The sequence below is a fragment of the Macrobrachium rosenbergii genome, chromosome 12, assembly GCF_040412425.1.
Source record: "Macrobrachium rosenbergii isolate ZJJX-2024 chromosome 12, ASM4041242v1, whole genome shotgun sequence".
Classification (NCBI taxonomy): Eukaryota; Metazoa; Arthropoda; class Malacostraca; order Decapoda; family Palaemonidae; genus Macrobrachium; species Macrobrachium rosenbergii.
The window spans coordinates 76,909,260-76,916,037 of record NC_089752.1 but is presented as its reverse complement, the minus strand read 5'-3'; the positions used below and the strand labels follow the sequence as shown (position 1 = coordinate 76,916,037).

Below are 6,778 nucleotides of genomic sequence, written 5' to 3'. Positions count from 1 at the left end.
GATGAAAACCACCTTACGTTTAGTATTTAGTACTATGATGAGGTTTATTTTCATGTAGTTTGTCAATAAGCGAAATTTTATTTTGTCCATCGGATTTTTTTCTATAAAAAATAGTACAGACATTTGAATTTCAATAATATATCACCTGTTATACGATAGCAATAGTACAAACAACCATTATATTTCGATTACTTAAACACTAAAGTTAAGCATACTGGTATTTGTCTCATTATTTGAGGAAAAAGACCATTTAACCTGGACTAGAAAAATAAGGGGTAGGAGAAGGAAGTGGGATCAGTTCCGAGGAGAGGGACAATCCACTTGTGTGAAATTTATGTCACAGAAAACGAAGTAAAAGACCCTTTTCATTAAGGTGAAATTTTTTAAGATTCATAGAAAACGGAAGCAGGAGACGAAAAGCACAAATGTGCGTGCAATTTTCCATATCTTTTGCTTAACAATTATTGAATAGCATTTGATGATCGTATATAATTATTCGTCCCTATAAACATCAAATACCATAATAATATCACATGATCATATGCAATTATGATTACTGATATTCATGTCAGAATAATGGCGATTTAATACCCATTTTACCGGAAATAATTTAATTCCGTGATGAGTTAATTGCAAATGCCGTGTTCATGTTTATTTAATTTGGGAGTGAAAAACTTTCCGAAACTGATTTTTGTGTGGCAGCACTATGCAGTGTAACTACCTCATTCAATTAGCAAACAGGAAAAAACGGCACAACTGCACATTTCGAATTTGATACAGAGGTTAGTTAAGTTATTGATAATTGAGAAATCTTATGACTGGGAATTATGCAAATATTTAAAAATAAATCAGCAGCTACGCTGTAATAATAATAATAATAATAATAATAATAATAATAATAATAATAATAATAATAATAATAATAATAAAGAAGGAAGTAGACCCCTCTTAACAACAACAATAATAATGATAATATCTGAGATCCATTTTAGGATTCATACATCAATTATAGTCATCGCAGATTTCATTTGTTCGTGACATTTTTCTGTGACCATTAACCAAAGAATGTTCCATAAAACTAAGAGTATCTGTTAAAGCCTGTTTACGACTACTTATTCTCTGTAAAAATATTCTGGATATCTTTACTACTAAATTTATTTACAATTTTTAGTATTGTAATAACAATAAAGACAATATCGGACAAATAAAAACTTCATGGGCACTGAGAAGGGAAATAATATCTGCTATTTGTTAGGCTAGAATATATTCCTTTTTTGTAAATTAATTCATTCATAATTTTCTATTTCCTTAGGATGAAACCAGATGCATCTTAGGAAACTCTCGTTACCTGCAGCGGGTAACCAACTTTGAATATTGTAATGTTCTGTCCTACATATAATGAAGGTTATTCAAAATCAAAGTTAAAAAAATATAAAATAATTGTTATTATCTTCTATAACAGAAACTGCTTTCTTTGGTCATATGCAAAAGACCTTAAATCTAATAATCAATAAAAAATCGAATACAATTTATTCAGAGGTTTATGTTAGTGAATTGCTGATTTTGTGTTCATACTTTTGACTGCATCGCCGGACAGTATAAGGAACCACAGGTCCATAAGTACCTCTTTGGAATCTTAATTCACCATAATTAAAGATGTTTAGTACAAGCCCGTTGGGGATTACTGTAAAAACATAAACAAAAGACTGTAAATGTCGTAAAGATAATGACTCCCAAGAAATATTAGTTCCAGATAACGACCCCCGAAAACCCTTGGGGGTCACTATCTAGGAAAGATCCAAAGAAAAAAAAATAGAAAGATCTGTACTCAATCGTTTATGCTGACGAGTTGAACATTTTGTGTTCTTGGACATTCTGAAAATGACTTTCGCTGTAGATCATTTTCAGGAGGGAATTAAGAAATTACTCATTCAAAATTTTTGGATACAAGGATGAAATCAAAATATGAAAACAAAATAAATTTGCTAACTTACCTCTTTAGTCAGCAAACCTAAACTCCTAGAAAATAAGTTAATATTGTTGATGTGTTTGATGTTTCCGTAGACATATCAGCTTTGAGAATCATGCATGTCTGACTTATTTAGCGACAAGAGAAGAAACTGGAAGTAGCAGAGATGAGGATATTGAGATGGATCTGTGGAGTCACGAGAAAGGACAGGATCAGAAACGATTATATTAGAGGGACAGTCAAGGTGGTAGAAGTGTCAAAGAAGATTCAGCAAAGAGGATTGCAGTGGTTTGGTCATGTCATGCAGAGAGAAGAGGATCATGTGTGTAGAAGGGTCATGGACATGGAGGTGGTTGGGAGGAGGAGGAGGAGCGGAAGGCCAAGATTCAGACTAAAAGATAACGTAGCAAATGACATGCGGGAAAAAGGGTTAAGAGAACAGGATACGCAAGATAGAAGATGGAGAAGGCTTACACGGAACAGCGACCCCATATAGAGATGGGTAAAGGCTGAAGACAAAGATTCAGTTTCAGTAAATCTGTTTATTGGGTAGCCTATTGCTTAATTCCTGACAATTTAACGAACGTAGTCAGTTTTCCATTATATCTTCATCCAAAATATCTTATGCAAAATTATCTTCGCAATTTAATGACAAGGATTCCAGAACATTTAAATAAATTGCACAAGTTTGTTCGGTTTTGTATTTTGTTGTTAAAGCTGTAAAGAATATTTTTCTAGTGGTTTTGCTCATTTCTATTTAGTTTTTCAGTTATCCTTATATATTACTGGAAGGTTTTGTGTTAGGCTACATAAAAAGAGTTTATCTCATAAATAGTGTGTTTATACAATGATTATAAATCTTTTACAGTTTTTTAATAATAGAAAATTTCACACAAAATCAGCAATATATACAATTAATTTACAGTGCTATGGTAAATACAGAATAAAAATATTTCTGAGTGAATATTCAGCACAATAAAAAAAAAACAATGAAAGAAGAGAGAAAATATGAATGTTATCATTTAGTGACTTAACATTGTTGAAATGGTGATTCTCTTTAGAACTCTGAATTAAAATGAACTGTGTCATAACCAGGAAATTAAAATGTTCTTTATGTTTTATGCTAAATGAACTACCATCCATACTCAACGATAAACAACTGAAATATTTACAAACCAAACAAAGCATTTTCCAAGCCATATAAAAGAATAATGATTTACGAAAACCCCTTCATTACAAAATGCAGAGGCCTTTTAGTTTTCTGTAAAAGAAAACTTTAGAGATGGCTATTTGTCTGTCCATCCGCACTTTTTCTGTCCGCCCTCAGGTCTTAAAAACTACTGAAGCTAGAGGGCTGCAGATTGGCATGTTGATCATCCACCCTCCAATTATCAAACATACCAAAATGCAGACCTCTAGCCTGAGTAGTTTTTATTCTATTTAAGGTTAAAGATAACCATGATCGCGTGTTTGGCACCGCTATACGTGCCAACAACACAGGCCACCACCCGGCTGTGGCTGAAAGTTTCATGGGCCTTGGCTTAGAGTTTCATACAGCATTATACGCTGTACAGAAAACTTATCTTTGTAGCATTTTTTCTTTTTTTTTTTGCAATTGCTTCAGGCAACAAGAAGTTCTATAGCATATAGCATTTAGAATATGCCATACCTGTTTCTACATTTCATGAAAAAAAAGTGCTGTAAACAAGTAAACGTTTGGAAAAAAGTAAGAAATAAGGAACCACTTACAGCAGTCGCGATCGCGTTTCTACATGAGAGAGAGAGAGAGAGAGAGAGAGAGAGAGAGAGAGAGAGAGAGAGAGAGAGAGAGAGAGAGAGATCCTGCTGTTTGCATGCATCAATTTACAACTAGAATAAAAGCTTATACAAGCGAGGTGTCATTTGTAATTACTTCTGTAGTGATTACAGAGAGAGAGAGAGAGAGAGAGAGAGAGAGAGAGAGAGAGAGAGAGAGAGAGAGAGAGATGCTGGTTTTTTTATATCAATTTACAACTTAGAATAAAAGGTTATAAAAGCGAGACGTCATTGGTAATTACTTTTATAGTTGATTACGAAGAGAGAGAGAGAGAGAGAGAGAGAGAGAGAGAGAGAGAGAGAGAGAGAGTTCTCACTTCTTTCCTGTGCATTCATAATAGCATTACTGTCTTTGAAAAAATATCACAAAAAGTCATAATCACGGCTGATTCCCCAAGAGAGAGAGAGAGAGAGAGAGAGAGAGAGAGAGAGAGAGAGAGAGAGAGAGAGAGAGTGCGCCGTCTCCCCCACTATGAAGAAAGCTCTATAGACTCGGCAGCCCGACAGTCACCAGTTCCCCACCGAGCGAGAGTGAGGTGTCGATCCAGTTCGGAGCCAGGCCGCGCTCGTCTCTCCAGGATATAAATTCTGTCGAAGTGTTGAAATTTCAAGTTGTCTAGCAACTCATCGAAGTTTAATCCTTGTCTGAAATGTAAAAGGATAGAATGAAAACCTCTCTCCAATATATTAATGAAAATCAATGGCTAATATAAGTATGTTTAGAATACTTTTAAGAATTTTTTGAAAATAGTTATTGCCCGCACTTTCAAAAACTGGCATCGTCTCTTAGAGTGGTGTTTTACCTAATATAGAATTGACGCTTCCTGATATGAAGTCAATCATTTCATTTTAATCTACGGTGCTCAGTTTCCACTTTTAACTTAGTAATGCAAGTAGACGTCAGAGCATTGTGGGCTCTATGCTTCACCTTCAATTTAGTTACTAGGTAAGAAATCACGCATCATGCCCTCAATCAGGTGGTGTTTAAGCTAATGCAAATTATATATATATATATATATATATATATATATATATATATATATATATATATATATATATATATATATATATATATATATATATATATATATATATATATATATATATATATATATATATATATATATATATATATATGTTATATATGTGTGCGTGTGTGTGGTATGTGTATAGGCCATTCACAAAGAATGATACTAGATTAACACTGAGATTAGCTGCATAAAATATATATATTTTACATTTTTTTAATTTCCATTATGTTTGTTCATGAAGATGATGATGATGATGATAACGACGATGATAATTATAGATGTTTTATCATTTTCTGGAAACTGTTTTCCGCAAATAATACCAGTCAAAAAAAAAAAAAAAAAAAATCAAGGCTTGTGGTTTAATATGATTAGAATTAAGCTACAATTAGTAAAAACATATTTAGTAAAATTAAAGAGATGTTCTCTCTTCATTACTTCAAACTCTGTACGCGATTATTATAAAGTAAACTTTGTACCCTTTGACTTTTGTGATAGTTATATTTCAAGTTATCACGGGTCATTTCTTGAAATGCATCTAAAATCGGATAAATATAAAGATAACTGAATTGCGGAACCTTTTCCAGCCTATAAGGAAAGCTGGTACTTGAACACGTTGGATTTTTAAATTTCATCAGCGCAACGAAAAAGCGAGCACGAATTATTTTCGAATGGTCAGATTTACTATTATACCTCAGTCTCTCTCTCACTCTCTCTCTCTCTCTCTCTCTCTCTCTCTCTGTATGTATATATATATATATATATATATATATATATATATATATATATATATATATATATATATATATATATATATATGTATATATATATATATATATATATATATATATATATATATATATATATATATATATATATATATATATATATATATATATATATATATATATATATATATATATATATATATATATATATATATATATATATATATATATATATATATATATATATATATATATATATATATATATATGTATATATATATATATATATATATATATATATATATATATATATATATATATATATATATATATATATATATATATATATATATATATATATATATATATATATATATATATATATATATATATATATATTTGTACTATATATATGTATGCATAAACACATGGAAATGAACATGTGTGTGTCTGAGTTCATGTGTGTCTGCATATATCTAATAATGGATGTATGTGTGTGCGCTTGAGCGTTCGTAAGGTTTAATTCATAATCTAAGGAAGGCGCAATTGAATATCAGAAAGCTTGTGAAACAAACTACAGAAAAATGTTAACATTCCAAGAAACTTGCTTAGTTTATCTATTGGAAGTTTTTAAGTTGCAATGACTCACATATGGGAAATGCTTATTGCTACTTGATTATGGAATAACACGCAGGTAGAGAGCGTAGGAAGAAATTATGAAAATAAAGAGAGAGAGAGAGAGAGAGAGAGAGAGAGAGAGAGAGAGAGAGAGAGAGAGAGAACTGCAGCACAGATAGAATCGTGGGAGTAAAAGAGAAAGAGAGAATAAGGAGATAGAGAGGTAAACGTAGATATATATATATATATATATATATATATATATATATATATATATATATATATATATATATATATATATATATATATATATATATATATATATATATACATACATGTGTTTTTCTTCAGTTTAAGGTTTATAATCTTATAATTTTTTTTACCTTAGATATATAATTCCACAACTGATCCTACACTTCAGAGAGAATTCAAAATTCCATATTTATACTGAAACTCACTAGACGTCGTAAATCATCTCAAGTTTTGTCTGTGATATATTATTGGATGTGAAACGCAAAAGAAAAGGAACATTTCAAGTGCTTAATTTTCACATACTGCAATTTTGTATGTAGTGAATGGTGCTAACTTTTTTTTTTTACAAATATTTTTAGAAGAGGTAC

At 30.8% G+C, this 6,778-nt stretch overlaps 1 protein-coding gene across 1 annotated transcript in view; it reads left to right on the top strand.

Moving 5' to 3' along the window:
• The first annotated feature begins 4,286 nt into the window (after positions 1–4,286).
• LOC136843735 (zwei Ig domain protein zig-8-like) overlaps positions 4,287–6,778 on the top strand; it is a 72,389-nt gene continuing 69,897 nt past the window's right edge. Inside the window, exon 1 of the mRNA XM_067112374.1 lies at positions 4,287–4,730. The gene's annotated coding sequence lies outside the window, so the exon portion shown is untranslated. The remainder of the gene's footprint in view (positions 4,731–6,778) is intronic.